Raw genomic sequence first — 16,686 nt, forward strand, 5'->3', positions numbered from 1 at the left:
GCCCAGACACTGAGGTCCAGTTCTGAGGGCCTTCTGGCGGTTCCCTCACTGCAAAAAGCCAAGTTATAGGGAACCAGGCAGAGGGCCTTCTTGGTGGTGGCGCCTGCCCTGTGGAATGCCCTCCCACCGGATGTCAAAGAGAACAACAACTACCAGACTTTTAGAAGACATCTGAAGGCAGCCCTGTTTAGGGAAGCTTTTAATGTTTGATGCATTACTGTATTTTAATATTTTGTTGGAAGCCGCCCAGAGTGGCTGGGGAAGCCCAGCCAGATGGGTGGGGTATAAATAATAACAATAACAATAACAATAATAATTGCATAGCCTCCAACATTTCTCTGATGAAAATAAACCCCACATGGCAGACATGGCAGACTGTGTAGCAGGGACTGAGGAGCTGGATTGGTCGGGCCGAGGCCCCTGGTTTTTGGGATGGACGCAGGGCTGTCTTAAGCATAACCGGCGCCGTGGTGCAAAGATCCCTCCGCCCCCCATTTCCCAGAGTTGTCAACCTTTTCCCAAGCCTCTGTGGGGATCGCTCTCCTCCCATGGAGACCTGGGAGGCAAGCTGCACGCCCGCCAGCCATATGGTTGATGGGGCACAGCTGGCAGGTGTGCAGGGAAAGGGGAGCCCGCCGGCAAAGCCGCACAGCTTCCCCACTCACTGGGGCGCCCCTGAGAGGCCGGCGTCCTGGTGCAACGCACCACTAAGCCCAATGGGGAAGACGGCTCTGGATGGACGAGGATATTTTGACCATGCTGAAGATCCTCATCATCTGCAAGAGTGGCTTTGGCAAGTCTAGGTGTCGACTTGCAAGTGAAAACAGTATCTGTTGATGGAAATAAGGTTCAACTAGCAATCTGGGACACTGCCGGTCAGGAACGGTTCAGAACGTTAACACCCAGCTATTACAGAGGAGCACAGCGTGTTCTGTTAGTTTATAATGTCACAAGAAGAGACGCTTTTGCAAAACCAGACAACTGGCTAACTGAATTAGAAACACACTGCACAAGAAATGATATAGTTTAAATCAGAGGTCAGCAAACTTTTCAGCAGGGGGCTGGTCCACTGTCCCTCAGACCTTGTGGGGGGGCGGACTATATTTTGAAGGGGAAAAAAATGAACGAATTCCTATGCCCCAGAAATAACCCAGAGATGCATTTTAAATCAAAGGACACATTCTACTCATGTAAAAACACACTGATTCCCGGACTGTCCATGGGTTGGATTTAGAAGGCAATTGGGCCGGATTTGGCCCCCAGGCCTTAGTTTGCCTACCCATGGTTTAAATGTTAGTAGAAAACAACATTGATAAGGAAAACAGGGATGCTGACAGAAATGAGCGTCACAAGCTTGCCCGAAAACATTCCATGTTGTTCACAGAAGCAAGTGCAAAAACATGTGATGGTGTACAGTGTGCCTTTGAGGAGCTTGTTCATAGTCTCCAGGACTGTGGAGAAACAAAAGCCAAAACAGAGGTGTAATGAAGAGAGCTATAGCAGCACCTGTGGTGACTACCATTCCGTGTTATAAACCCCCCAAAACTTGTTCTTTTGTGTATTTAAGAGGATAGTGGTGTCCTCTGGACATAAACTTACACCTGCTATTTTAGGGACCTTGCAGTTTGCTCATATTTGTGTATCACGGCAAGTGAACATTTTTCTAGGGAAATGTGCTCTGCAGCTTTTCCAGATGAAAAGTGTTATGGTTAGCATGCCTAATTTGAAACTTATCAGTTCTTTTTATACGTAGCATAAGAACATGTTGCAGGAACAAAGGCACTCAAATTTCATAATTATCATAGAATTACTTGGAAAAATATTTCAAACACATGTTGGCTTCATTCTGTCTAACTCAGGCCTTTAACTCAACCATGGCACTGTTTGAGGCACACAAATCTCAAATGGTACAAGTGGATGCATGTAAAATTTGCACAATTTTATTGTCAGAGGCCTTTTCTGACCATTTTAACAGCATGCATATACAATCCCTTTCTGGCTCCAAGCAACACTTTTTCTAGCTTGTAACTAATCCCAGTTAAAATCTGTGATCTTGAAATAGGTGCAAATTACTTCTGGTGGGGGTTGGATGAGAAGGGGAGATTTTAAAAATTGTCACTTCAGTGAATACTATGATTGTCTAATTTGATTTTTTTTTGACCCTGAGAGTGGGGGGGGGCACTCTTGCACCATGGCATTTATGATGTAATATGCTATGGACCTGCAGGAGAATTGAAAAAAGACAATGCACATTTTTGGTGAATCAAGAAAATATTTAATAAAAGTTATATTTTTAAAAAAGGAAATAGGGATGCCCTATTTAATAATAATATTAATAATAATACCCTGCCCATCTGACTGGGTTGCCCCAACCAGTCTGGGCGGCTTTCAGCAAAAATAAAAACATAATAAAACATTAAAAAAAAAACTTCCCTCCATACCCTCCAAAATTTCTCAGATGAACACAGAGACGCCCTAAGAAAAAGCAGGACATTTGAGGATCAAATCAGAAACCAGGATGGCTTCTGTAAATCCGGGACTGTCCCTGGAAAATAGGGACATTGGAGGGACTGATAGTGGCTCTGGCCCAGCTCCTCAATATCAGCAACTTCCAACTCATGATGGACCCAGCAGTTCTTCAACTGGACATTATCAACTGAATGCCTGCCTGCTGACATTGGTGCCCAAGACTGCCCACCATACTTGGTCTCTTCCACCAGCTCATTTCTGGGCTGTTTTCCTCAACAGATAATTTGTGCGTTCACTGCAGCTCCTTCGAAAATGGCTCCAGCTATTTTGCAGGCTTGGGATCACCTCCAGAGGAAAGCCGACTTGAAACTAGAGCCACTAACCTCTATTTCCAGGAGCAAGGATATTATGTTGGGGAGTGCAGGTGCTGGGCTCAGTCAACTCCCTTCCTCCCTCCCTCCCTGCAGTTTCCATATCTGCTATCCAACTGGCTGAGTTACTGTGATTGAGAATGAGCAGGCATAGTCTACCTGACGACACAGTCTGCAATGTGTGTTCATAGAATCATAGAACTGTTGAGTTGGAATGGACCCTGTGGACCATCTAGTTCCTGCAATGCAGGAATGTGCAGATGTCCCATATGGGGATCAAACTTGCAATATCCTTGGCATTATCAACAGCATGCTCTAACCAACTGAGCCATGATGGCATGTCAGGGTTGTGTTTGTGTGTGAGAGACCACCTCTGTCTGTGTGCACTTTCCCCCTGCCTTCTGATTATGGGACAGAAAGTGCTTTTTTCTGGGGGGATGCAGGGGTACGCATACCCCTAAACATTTTGTGAATCTTTGTACTTTTGTCCATTTACTGTACAGTGGACACTCGGGTTGCAAACATGATCCGTACGGGGAGCACGGCCGCAACCCCTCACGCTCGGATCACGATTCAGCACTTCTGCGCATGCACAAAGCACAATTCGGCACTTCTGCACATGCGCAAGCGCCGAAACCCAGAAGTAATCCATTCCGGTACTTCCGGGTTCGGCACGGTGCGCAACCCAAAATAGCACAACCCCAAGTGTCTGTAACCGAGGTATGACTGTATTTATTTCCCCTGATTTGAACTATAAAATGGTGATTTCCTTGAGTCAAAATGAGAGTACCCCTAAACATTTTTAATTTTTTTAAGAAAAAAAAGCACTGGGGACAGTTATAGTTTGAATTGGGAGTGCGCATTTCATGAAGTGAGGACAAATATGTCAATTTCAATTTCTCTCAGTTCCTCCTTTTTCCACCCTTAAAGTCAACCTACCACATCGATTTCTGAATTTTCCTTTGCGAAGTCCACATGGAAATTAGCATGTCTTATCTTGCACATTTCCCCAATATGCACATTTGTCTTAAGATGGGCATTGCTGTGAGACATTTCCCCAAATATAATGTCATTTGGTGTGTCATTTTCAAGAATATGTGCATTGATTTGGCTGGAGAACTGCACCACAAAATTCAGAGAAGTGTGAATCTTGAATGATAGCTGTGCTTTGATTCATTTATAAGTTCAGGAGGAACAAATTAGGAAGATTCGCATTAAAATGCAAACGGAATGAATTTCTCCCTATTGCTGGGGAATCGTGTGAAGCGGTAGCTGTACCTTTATAGTCTGGATTAACACAATGCCTTCTACGCAGCTGTTAGGCGAAATAATATATTATTATTATTATTTTGTTACATTTGTATCCCACCCATCCATCCCCCCAAAAGGACTGTATATATGATTTCGCCTCCCCAGTTTTAGCCTTACAGCAGCCCTGTGACGTAGGTTAGACTGAAAGATAATGACCATGTTATCATCTGAGCCTGCATTCAGACAGCACTTTATTTCATTTTCCCAACGTCTCCTTACCTGCTAATTTCTACATTTTATGTGACGTTTCAAACAATGTAAATTCCGCTTCTGGAAAATGTAGAAGTTTAATACTTGTGTTAAAAATCTATTGCAACCCCATTAACCTAGAAGATTGCTGGAGTTTTGCGTTGTAATTTCATGTGACAAACTTTGATGCATGCAGTATTCCAGCATTCAGTTCTTTCCCACCATTTAAAATTAAGCATAAAACGGCAGTATTTGGATCAAAAAGCCACTGTTACATAATGCAACAGGTTGTTGTTGTTTAGTCATTTAGTCGTGTCCGACTCTTCGAGACCCCATGAACCAGAGCACGCCAGGTTCCACTGCCTCCCACAGCTTGGTCAAACTCATGCTGTATTTTTGGTTTTTATGGAAGCCGCCCAGAGTGGCTGGGGAGGCCCAGCCAGATGGGCGGGGTATAAATAATAAATTATTATTATTATTATGGTAGCTGCGAGAACACTGTCCCACCTTCTCGTCCTCTGTCATCCCCGTCTCCTTGTGCCCTCAATCTTTCCCAACATCAAGGTCTTTTCCAGGGAGTCTTCTCTTCTCATGAGGTGGCCAAAGTCTTGGAGCCTCAGCCTCAGGATCTGTCCTTGCAGTGAGCACTCAGGGCTGATTTCCTTAAGAATGGATAGGTTTGATCTTCTTGCAGACCATGGTAAAGGTAAAGGTAAAGGGACCCCTGACCATTAGGTCCAGTCATGACTGACTCTGGCGTTGCGGCGCTCCTCTCACTTTACTGGCCGAGGGAGCTGGCGTACAGCTTCCGGGTCATGTGGCCAGCATGACTAAGCCGCTTCTGACGAACCAGAGCAGTGCATCGAAACGCCATTTACCTTCCCTCCAGAGCAGTACCTATTTATCTACTTGACCTCTGACTTGCTTTTAAACTTCTTTGGCAAGAGCAGGGACCAAGCAAAAGGAGCTCACTCCGTCGTGGGGATTCGAACCGCCGACCTTCTGAGCAGGAAGCCCTAGGCTCTGTGGTTTAACCCACAGCGCCACCTGTGTCCATGGTACTGCAGTGTAAAAGGAATGTTAGACTCCACAATGGCAACATTGGTATTAAAATCAGGACCACTAATGCAGTAATATCCACATCTGAATGCACTCTAAGTCAATCATTTTAGCTGATAATATCTAACATTTACATTTTTAAATCAACAAATTAGCAAAAATTTACATTGGGTCAGTTACAGTAGAGCTAGCAAATTTTCTGCTCACTGTTCACCCTAAAATGTCCCAATTGCTGCATAAATTCACACTGGCACAAGTTTGATTGCATTTTACTAATACCTTCACAGAAGCAGTTTCAGTTCTATTCTGACTATTATCCTGCTCTCCTGGCACAACAAATATCCTAACCAACATGTACAAGAACATCAGAACAGTGCAAGATTGACTGCTGGGCTATAAGGTTCAACTAAGAAAAGGGTTTAGCTGGATCATACTTGACTGGCAACTGATGCCAGATTATGGAGCTGTTCAGATATCAGAAACAGGACATTGACAACCACAGAGTGTTAACTTACTGGATTTTTCTCTGAAAAGTTAAATCTAGAAATAAATGGGAGGAAAATACAGACTGCCATATTGATGCCAATCTTGTTGTGTGAATTCTGCGGAAAAAGAAAAGCACAAATAAGGACTACCCATCACTTGTTTGCACCCAATGCCAACTTAGAAGTGCACAGAATTTATTTATTTTTTAGCATTCAGAAAAACAGCCACTAGTATAGGGGCAATCCTCTGTCAAGATCCACCATAAGGAGCCGCTTTGGATGTAGCAGATCTCCAGCTCAGTTCGCTGATTCCTGACTCGGCTGGGCTCAGGTGACGTTTAAGTCCCCAACCCCAGCTCAGCTAAAGATATGCCAGCATAACTTGCTCATCTTTTTTTAAAATGTATTTTTATTAAAGATTTTCTTGATTTACAAAGGTATGTGCAATGTCTTTCTCTCATATTTTTTTTCATGTACCTTTTTTAAAATATTTTTTTTCAAATTGGTTTCATTTATTGAGACATTAGGAAGAATAGGGGGAAAGAGGGGGAGGGGGAAAGATGCGTGGGGGTGGGGTCGGGTGGTGATGTTTCTATTTTACTTAATATATATAACTTGCTCATCTTGACTCAGCCGGAGCTCAGCCATTTAAGTCAAAGCTAGCAGAACTGAGGCCAGTGTAAAGGTAAAGGGGACCCCTGACCATTAGGTCCAGTTGTGGCAGACTCTGGGGTTGCGGCGCTCATCTCGCTTTACTGGCCGAGGGAGCCGGTGTGCAGCTTCCGGGTCATGTGGCCAGCATGACTAAGCCGCTTCTGGTGAACCAGAGCAGTGCACAGAAACGCCGCTTACCTTCCCGCCAGAGTGGTACCTATTTATCTACTTGCACTTTGACATGCTTTCGAACTGCTAGGTTGGCAGGAGAGGCCAGGGTAAGTCCCCCCCAAAAGGAGAATTCGAGGAACATGCTGTGGTGGGGCCAGAGAGCTCCCTTCAGCTCAGCCAAGTGACCTGGCAACCCAGTGCAGAATACATTTCGAAGGCTTCCCTCTGCCAGCTGTAGGTAGAGCAGCAGCAGCAGAAGGCTCACTGCAGGCCAGGGTTGGGATCCAGCGCAACTTTATGCCAGCTTCACTTCCACAGGCTTGCAATACCTCCTTGGGCATAGGATTACTCCCTAGGATAATCAGAAGGAAACGGGTTGCTCTTTCTTCTCATTCTCCTCCTTTATTGTCAAAAGGACAATAACCTTAGCACTGCAAAGAAGAAAAATGCATCATGCTTGGTCCTCCGTACCTGAGCAGGTTGAGGGCAGCAAAGGCCTTGCACCTGCTGAAACATTCTGAAGCATCAAATAAACCTTCCACATGCAATCTGCATCTAAAGGAAGACAAACCCTGTTTTGGGGAAGAAGAGATATTCTCTTGCTGCTCCTTTTTTAAAAAAAACCAACCAACCAACCAATCCATCTGACTTTCTCTGAGCTCAGAACTGTGTCCCAGATTTCCCAAATTGCAGAGAACTCGGAAGAGGTTAATTGGAGAAGGCCTGGCTGCAGACTAGGGATGCTTAGCGGGGCAGCTGCTTCCTCTGGTCTGCTTGTTAACGTGTTGTGTTTTTTTGCCGTGCCTCGGGGCCCCAGCAGCCTGTGTCATTGCTGTCGCCAGCACCCTGGCTGTGAGTCCACTCCCCAGCCTTACTGGCTCCTCATTTTTGCACGCTTCACTTTCCTGGGCCACTCTGAGTTGGCGTCTTCCATCCAGTCACAGCTCTCTAAGTTTGCCATGTGCACTGACCCGGCGCTGACCCCGAACCATGATACAAACTATGGGATTGTAATTAATCTCTAATTACCCACAATACATCACTGTGTCCTCACCAGCCTGCTGTTCGGGTATTTTCCTGACCACTTCCAGTCACTAATGGAGCGTTCAAAGCTCGGTGCAATTTGGGGCTGGGAAGACAGAGGGAGAGGCACAAGGACTGAGCCGTGACTCTGGATGAATTCACACGGCCTCTTTTTATCCCCGTGATCATTGCAGGCACAGAGTGACTGTTCAGCACATAGGCAGACCTCTCACTTCTGGGCAATTTTGTCTTCACTTCATTTTGTGCCCATGTTCTGCATCTGTCTTGTGGGGGGTAAGGGGTAGGATTTAGCTCAAGGGTGCAGCAGTGGCGAAGGAGGTTACAAACGCTGCCCCAGCGCTGGAGCCCACATCCAGATCAGAACACACAGACAACTACAGGCATGGCCATTTGAAGCCAAAGCAAAAGACTTTAAGAGATCAGGTCATGATTCTACTGTTGTCAGTTTATTTTGGCCAACATATTAATTAAATGATGAAATAAATGCTGAAGCTGAATGTTGGAATATTCAGGACAGAAGTGTAACTGAAAGAGTTACTTCCTTGCGTCCTGTTTATGCACCAATAATCAACTGGAAATGATGGATGATGATGATGATGATGATGTAAGATTTCCTGGACTTAAGGCTACGGGTACCCTGTGTGAGAGTTAAAATGTTCGTTCCCAGTGATACAGTCAGGTAAGTTTGGGCTCTGAAATTAATGGTCTCTGCCTTTAGATGGTCTCACTTATTTTAACACGAATTTGGTAGATTTGGGGCACCCTTCTGCTGATTCTGCTGAGTGGAGCTCTGGGCACCTGCAGAAGTATTCCTAGCATCAAGTAAGCAAGCATGCTAAAGAAAAGGGACAAGGAATGAAATTCCAATTCAGTTCTCATTTAAAGGCAAACTGACCTAATCCACACTTTCCCAAACAAGATGTGAAAGTGTTTCCAAAACACAGCCATCCTTTGGGTCTCTGCACTTCTCCAAATTTTGCTATGGGCTTCTCCAGCCAAGTAATTTGTACATAAACGGATATACCAGTGTAAAGTGCATATAAAAATGCACACGTTAGCGAAAGTGCATTCTGTTAAGGGAAAATGCTTTGCAAAAGTGTGTAAATTAGGCAAAAATGCATGCAAAAATGTATGTATTTAGGGCGAAATGTGCCCTAAAATGCTGTCAGATTATCAAGAGAACTTTTTAAAATCGTCGTCATTGTCGTGGTCCCAGATTGATGTAGAAATGTGGATTTAAGGTGGGGGGGATGCAAATTTGCGAGAAACCAAACCAACATATTTGCCCATCTCTAGTCTTTATTCTGGGAGGCGGGTGGAGCTGTGGGTTAAACCACAGAGCCTAGGACTTGCCGATCAGGTTGGTGGTTCGAATCCCTGCGACGGGGTGAGCTCCCATTGCTCGGTCCCTGCTCCTGCCAACCTAGCAGTTCAAAAGCACATCAAAGTGCAAGCAGATAAATAGGTACCACTCCAGTGGGAAGTTAAACGGTGTTTCCGTGCGCTGCTCTGGTTTGCCAGAAGTGGCTTAGTCATGCTGGCCACAGGACCTGGAAGCTGTACGCCGGCTCCCTCGGCCAACAAAGCGATGATGTAAGATTTCCTGGACTTAAGGCTACGGGTACCCTGTGTGGGAGTTAAAATGTTCATTCCCAGTGATACCGTCAGGTAAGTTTGGGCTCTGAAATTAATGGTCTCTGCCTTTAGATGGTCATGTGCATTATCTCACTTATTTTAACACGTATTTGGTAGATTTGGGGCACCCTTCTGCTGATTCTGCTGAGTGGTTGGCCAGAAGTGGCTTAGTCATGCTGACCACATGACCCGGAAGCTGTACGCCGGCTCCCTTGGCCAACAAAGTGATGTAAGATTTCCTGAACAAAGCGAGATGAGCGCCGCAACCCCAGAGTCGTCCTCGACTGGACCTAATGGTCAGGGGTCCCCTTTACCCTTTACCTTTTAGTCTTTATTCTGGTGTGCATCCTGAACCACCCAGGTAATACGTAAAGCTTCGCTGTATGATTTTAATGGGCATATAAACCGGCATGCAGACACCATCCTCTGTAGAGAGAGAACTGCTTCTGCACAATCACCATGAGGACCTCTAAGTGCGGCAAGGGAATGTGACTTGTCCTATTTGTGGATTAGGGTCGGGATTTTCACATTTGTTTAGCTCCGTCTTGGAAGTGGTATCAGTAGGGAAGAGGTTAAAGTGGTGCAGCTACGGAAGCCGGAATTGCTGCCGTTAACAAAGAAGAAGAAGAAGAAGAAGAAGAAAAGCAGCCATCATGGAGAAGACAGGTGTGCTAGTTAGGGGCTGATGCTGAGAGTGCAAACAGCAGGCCTCAATCTGCTCCAAACCAAAGGAACCTACAAAGGTTTGCCAGGAGGCTGCACATGGAGCAAGGAACTCTGATGAAGGATGAAGGCAAATAGCTGCTGCAGGCAAGTAGGGGGTACCTGCTACACTCTGAGTTATTGTTGAACTGCCATCAAAAGATATCTATATTTATACCTATATCGGTATCTCCTTTGAGGGTTTGTTTGGTTACTTCAGGCCTGGGGTGCAGCAGACATACCATATCTACGCACCACTTTTGGACAGGTCCCACTCAAGAATGCAGTCCTCATTCATTCTGAAGGCTGGTCGGTTACCGTCATTTTAAAAGCAAAATGCTCTTTCCTTGTAGGAAATGGGGGGGTGGGGGTAGGCATGCTTGTGGAAGTCCACAGCTTCCTCTCCACCCCCCTCTGGCCCAGATTCAAAGACCCAGGGCTGGACCAAGATATTTTGGTGGAGCAGCAAGTTGACACCCCCCACCCCAAGCCAACGTGCATCATTCAGACCTGAGACCGGTCATGTTATTTTTGTCACATCGTTCTGGCACTTCTTCCTCCATAGGCGCAGAAATGCAGCAATAGCTCCTTAAATACTATTTGCTGCCCTAAATGACACCTGAAATATGCTCTCTGGGGTGGCCACATCACGCTGCCTAATAGTCTTGCAAAAACCTATTATTATTATTATTATTATTATTATTATTATTATTATTACCCCACCTATCTTACAGGGTGGCTCACAGCATATCTAAAAACATAATAAAAACATCAGACATTAAAAACTTCCCGATAAAGGGCTGGCTTCAGATGTCTTCTAAAAGTTGTTTGATTCTTTATCTCCTTGACATCTGAAGGGAGGGTGTTCCACAGGGAATTCACATTTTAACTCACACACAGGGTACCCATAGCCTTAAGTCCAGGAAACCTTACATTCTTCCTCTTCCTCTTCCTCTTCCTCTTCTTCTTCTTCTTCTTCTTCTTCTTCTTCTTCTTCTTCTTCCAGCACATTCCAGATTGCCCAGGAATGTGGGGTGGCAGGCTTTGCCCCCCCCTTCCCTACCATAACCACATTCCTTTGTGTGTCTCCACCCTATCAGGGAATTCAAGGTGGCAAACATGTGTGGGTGCCAGGTGGACTCCCATCCAGGTGCCGACCAGACCCGGATCTGCTTAGCTTCAGCAAGGCAGCGCCCGTTCTTCTATGTACTTCTCCATTACGAAGAACACACACACAGAGGGAGCGGAACTGCCTGTGAATAGGTTTACAGGGGGCAGTGATGACAGTGAAAGACTCATCACTTTTCAAGGAAACTGGCCCGTCATTGCTGCTGCCGTCAGAAGGAGACAAAGTCTACATTGGAGGTTCTCAAACAGAGGTTGGCTCACCATCCGTCAGAGAGTCTTTAGCTGCAATTCCCGTATTGCGGGGGTGGGGGTTGGATTAGATGACCTTTGGGATCCCTTCCAAACCTCCATTTTTATTTTCCCTGCTCACTGGGCTGCAGTGGCTCCATGGCCCTGAATGGTGAGAGAGCCTCCATGCTGCATTTTGGGAAAGGGCTTTGTGACTTTCCATGGATGGCCCATTGACAAATTTCCACTGAGGAAGAACCTCTTTGTGTTGTGTTTTGATTTGGGGAGGGTTACTTCACCCCTCCCCTTTACTAAGAGCTCAGATAGATCCGTTTGTCTTCATGTATCTCAGACACCCTCATACAGCTATTGAAAGGCCTATTTCCTGCCATATCCCCCCTTCCCCTCCTTTATTGATTCCCTCCCTTATGGCTGGTAATTCACTCTTCTGCACTTGCCACAAATAAGAGAAGAAATTCGGCAGATCACATAGATATGACAACCTACCCTAGAATGGGTCATTCACATCTCATATAAGAATGCCTGCTTCCTGCAGATATCTACCTGCTCTTTTTTCCAGCTCCCCTTACTCCTCTTTTTCGTCTCTCTTTTCATATATTTTCTTTTTAAAAATAAAACAAATCCTACTCTCTCTGTTGCGTTCTTGGTATTTGGCTCTCAAATCTTCAGCTTGATTCTTCAAGCTGTGCTCATCCGGGGGGGAAAAATCTGCCAAAAATTGTGTGTGTGTACACACACTGTTGCAGGCTGAAGGCACCAATGAATGGGGATGTTTAAAAATATAACCCTTGCCATTTTTAGCGCTTCGGTCATTAAATCACAATCCCACCTCCTTCACTCTTTCTTTGCCCGTTTTATTTATATTTCGTCCAATCTGAAAAAAGGATTTTATTAAAAATAGTCTATAAATAAACACAGGGACGCGGATGGCGCTGTGGGTAAAAGCCTCAGCGCCTAGGGCTTGCTGATCGAAAGGTCGGCGGTTCAAATCCCCGCGGCGGGGTGCGCTCCCGCTGCTCGGTCCCAGCGCCTGCCAACCTAGCAGTTCGAAAGCACCCCCAGGTGCAAGTAGATAAATAGGGACCACTTACCAGTGGGAAGGTAAACGGCGTTCCGTGTGCTGCGCTGGCTCGCCAGATGCAGCTTGTCACGCTGGCCACGTGACCCAGAAATGTCTGCGGACAGCGCTGGCCCCCGGCCTCTTGAGTGAGATGGGCGCACAACCCCAGAGTCTGTCAAGACTGGCCCGTACGGGCAGGGGTACCTTTACCTTTTTATAAATAAACACACACACACACACAGAGAGAGAGAGAGAGAGAGAGAGAGGTGTGTAAAATCCCCTCTTTATTAATTTAATTTGCTTATACTTATAGCCCATGCTGGAGCAAACGGCCCCAGAACCGGTTACCAAAAACGTGACAATTAAAACAAATACAATTTACATTAAAACCACCAAATAAGCACACAAAAGAGCCAAATAGCCATGTGCTTTCCCATCCTCCTGAGTAGCCTTACATGCAGTTAGCCAGGAACTATGGCAGCTGCTCTGCTCCTTCCTGGTTCAGCATCTCAGGGTCACTGGCAACATGGAGACCTGCTGGAAGGTCTTGCTCCTTTTGTTCCTCATCAGTGGAGACCTGAGGTTTGAGATCTGGACAAGGCTGAATGACAACACATACAAGGCTAGATAGACAAAGAGTCCGACCAGGTATAAGCCCAGAGCTCTGTGGTAGAGCATTTGCAGATGTCCGAAGTTCAATCCCAGGTAGGGCTGGGAGATAAAGACGTTTTCCTGAAGCCCTGGAGTGCCACTAGTAGCTAACATGGACAATGCTGAGCCCCATGGAAGTTGTCCTGTTCACCCAAGGGTGCAGCAGGACTTCCTCTCCATCTCCCATCCCAGCACCTCCACCCGCAACCCCAATCCACTCTGGAGGAGTGGGGGAACCCACAGAACAGATTTGGGGAAGCACAAGAGACAAACAGGAGAGGAAGTTCCATCACACAGGTGGAAATCCTTGTGCTAACAGGGACGACTTTGTTGGGTACAACCCTAGGTTCCTATTATTGCGGTGGCACTCAGGTCCTGCTTCTGGGCTTCCCATAGGCCTGTGTTTCTCAAACTTGGGTCCCCAGCTGTTGCTGGACTACAACTCCCATCATCCCTAGCTAGCAGGACCAGTGGTCTGGGATGATGTGCGTTGTGGTCCAAGATTGAGAAACACTGCCATGATGCAGGGACACTATACAAAGGTGTCACATGATAATTGACTTTGTACTCCTGCCCTTTTGAAGTGGAGGGGGTGGTCAAGGAAATGTTCTCTAACGCCGTTTCTAACCATAACTATAGGGAGCGAACCCTGCTGCACACTGTAGCTCAACAACGCTGAAGAAAGTGGGAGATCACAGATGAGCCACCACTAATCTCCTGTGATGAGGCTGCATTTTAATATTTTAATGTTTCAATATTTTAATTGTTGTTTTTAAGTTGTATTCATTCAACTTGTTTTTATTATTGCTTGTTAGCCACCCTGAGCCTTGGCTGGGGAGGGCGGGGTATAAATAAAAATTATTATTATTATTATTATTATTATTATTATTATTATTATTATTATTATTATTACCCTAATGCAATAATCAGTCCTGGCAAATCCAGTGGGAAGTCCCTGCCTATTGAGGTCAACTGTACTGTTTTCAGCACCTGTTAAAAGCATTTCTGTTTAGATAAGCCTGCCCAGATGCTTAGAAAGTTGGTGCCATTTTAATCTGTTTTCGTATTTTAACTTTTGTATGTTTTAAAGTAAGGTTGCTATTATTATTATTATTATTATTATTATTATTATTATTATACCGTTTTACCTTCCGTAAAGTTCTTTGACATTTTACAATCATGGGGTGTATAAAGTTTATGAAATAAACAAAAAAACAAAACCAACCACCGTATGAATTCTTGCCCACATGATCCAAGACTGATCCCTGCTATTAAAAAAAATAGGAAGACTGGGCGTTGCATACTCTGGTCTGGCAAGGAATGGCCCCCACAGCTGCAAAATACGCACAAACAAAAGAAGCAGAATGTCGGCAAATAATTTGCTCGCTATAGATTAGAAATGTGGGAGGCCTTGCTGAGCTACGAAAGGCATTGACAGCCACCAAATATACAGCAGAGTCCACGTTACCCCAGAGAATGCTGCAAAGCCACTGCAGTCTTGCAAAGATGGATGGCTGCCAACAGCCTTGGAATTCAGAGCTCCGGCTGGGTGCCTGACCCGATCCTTAGAGGGTGAGCGACCGCTGAGAACAATCTCCACGTCCCTCGTGGCAGCAGAGAGGATCTTGAAGACAGGCTTGTTATGGCGCATGCGCATTATTGCGCACATATCTCCCTGGTCTTGGTTCCCCTGCCTTGATTGGCACCGGACTTGTTTCCACTTGCAGCTTACCCTTGAGAATAGGCAGGCCTGTTGAGTACGAAGGTTTCATTTCTCTATGTCTGGCTTTACAAGGACTCTGTATCAATTATTATTACCCAAGCAGGTTGGAGAGCCAATTGTGAGACGTTCATTAAAAAAACCATGCCTGCCTGAGATTTATTTCCGCTCATCTGAGATGACCTAACCTACCACTCGTCGAAGCCTTGCTTCAGTGCGCTAATTAGGGGTGAACATCCCTTTCTCCTCCAGAGTGTGCCTTTCATCCTCAAGCTCTTACTGAGGCAAAAGATCCCTGTGGAGTTTCTACGGGGGCTTTGCCTGAATATCTTCCATGTTGGGTCCTGCATCAAGGTACGCTAGGCCAAATTCTAGTGCTGCCAACATGCACGCTATTGTTGAAATCACCCTGGCGATATGTACGTTAATGAGTAGGCGATAGGTACTTTAATGAGCAGGCTGCAATGCGCCAATAGCCCTGATCCAGAGAGAATGGGTCCATTTCCCTCGACGCAAGCAGAAGCCGATACAAAAATGCGGGGTTTATCACTCTATTCTGTTTCCCCAACAGTCTAAACACTGCAAAACGTAGCACTGGTGTTTGGAAGCAGGGCAAGTCCAGCCTTGGGGGGGGGGGGCAAAGGACATGTTTACATGCATGAAGTCCCAGGTTTATTCCTGACCAGAGGAGTCGTGACATTGTGCGACTGTCACAGACCTCCCATGTTTCTCTACGCTGCGCAGCCTGGAGCAACCTCCAGTCAGGCTGTGCCAGGCCGCAAGGCATCTCCCAAGGCAGCAGGGGACAATGGGAGGAGAGAAGGGTAGGGAGCGGTGGGCAGGCAAGGAAGGACTTGCGACGTTGGTGCAATGTAGGTGATATGTCTTTCCAGCCATTTTTCTCCCAGTTGGGGAAATGGTATTTGTACCCTGGATCTTTTACCCCCTGTGGGTGGGCAAGCAATTGGGAAAGCAATTTCAGAAGGAAAGAAAGGGAGGGAGGGAGGGAGGGAGGGAAGGAAGGAAGGAAGGAAGGAAGGAAGGAAGGGAGAGAAGGAAGGCAGGAAGGCAGGCAGGAAAGAAAGAAAGAAAGAAAGAAAGAAAGAAAGAAAGAAAGAGAGAGAGAGAGAGAGAGAGAGAGAGAGAGAGAGAGAAATCAAGGAAGGAAGGAAGGAAGGAAGGAAGGAAGGAAGGAAGGAAGGAAGGAAGGAAGGAAGGAAAGAGAGGGAGAGAGAGAGAGAGAGAAGGAAGGAAGGAAGGAAGGAAGGAAGGAAGGAAGGAAGGAAGGAAGGAAGGAAGTCTGGCCTGCAGTGAAAGGACCCTCTCTCCCCACAACTGCTGGCAGCTCCAGTCCAATTCGGAGCCCTCTCACAGTAAAGATGTATCACCCAGATCACATCAGCTTCACATCCCTGTTGTGAAATTACAGCAAATTAAGACAGAAATACAGGTTCTCCTGAGGATAATGTCCTCTCAGCCCTTCCTGAACGGCTCACAGAGTCTCCCATCAGTCAACAGGAGCTCCTAGCCTTTCAAGAACGGCACCCCCCAAAGAATTTGCCTGGGGTGTGCCTGATGGAGAGGGATTTAGCGTGGGGGGACATGTGTTTCTTCAACTGTCAATTTTAATGTTTAATGTTTCCACCAGGTGGTCTATATGGTTGTTGTTGCTGCGCTAATATATTCCTGTTCTTTTCTTTTTAAAGCCCACAACAGCTTTTACAAAGCTCAGAGCTCACCAGGGCCAGCACAGAGAGCCGGTTTAAAGATCCGACGTAAAGCCATCGT

At 46.0% G+C, this 16,686-nt stretch overlaps 1 pseudogene; it reads left to right on the forward strand.

Annotated features, from left to right (window-relative positions):
• The first annotated feature begins 735 nt into the window (after nt 1–735).
• On the forward strand, nt 736–15,726 carry LOC128413471 (ras-related protein Rab-18-like; annotated as a pseudogene).
• The last annotated feature ends 960 nt before the right edge of the window (nt 15,727–16,686 follow it).

Source organism: Podarcis raffonei, chromosome 5 (assembly GCF_027172205.1).
Source record: "Podarcis raffonei isolate rPodRaf1 chromosome 5, rPodRaf1.pri, whole genome shotgun sequence".
In the NCBI taxonomy this organism is placed as follows: Eukaryota; Metazoa; Chordata; class Lepidosauria; order Squamata; family Lacertidae; genus Podarcis; species Podarcis raffonei.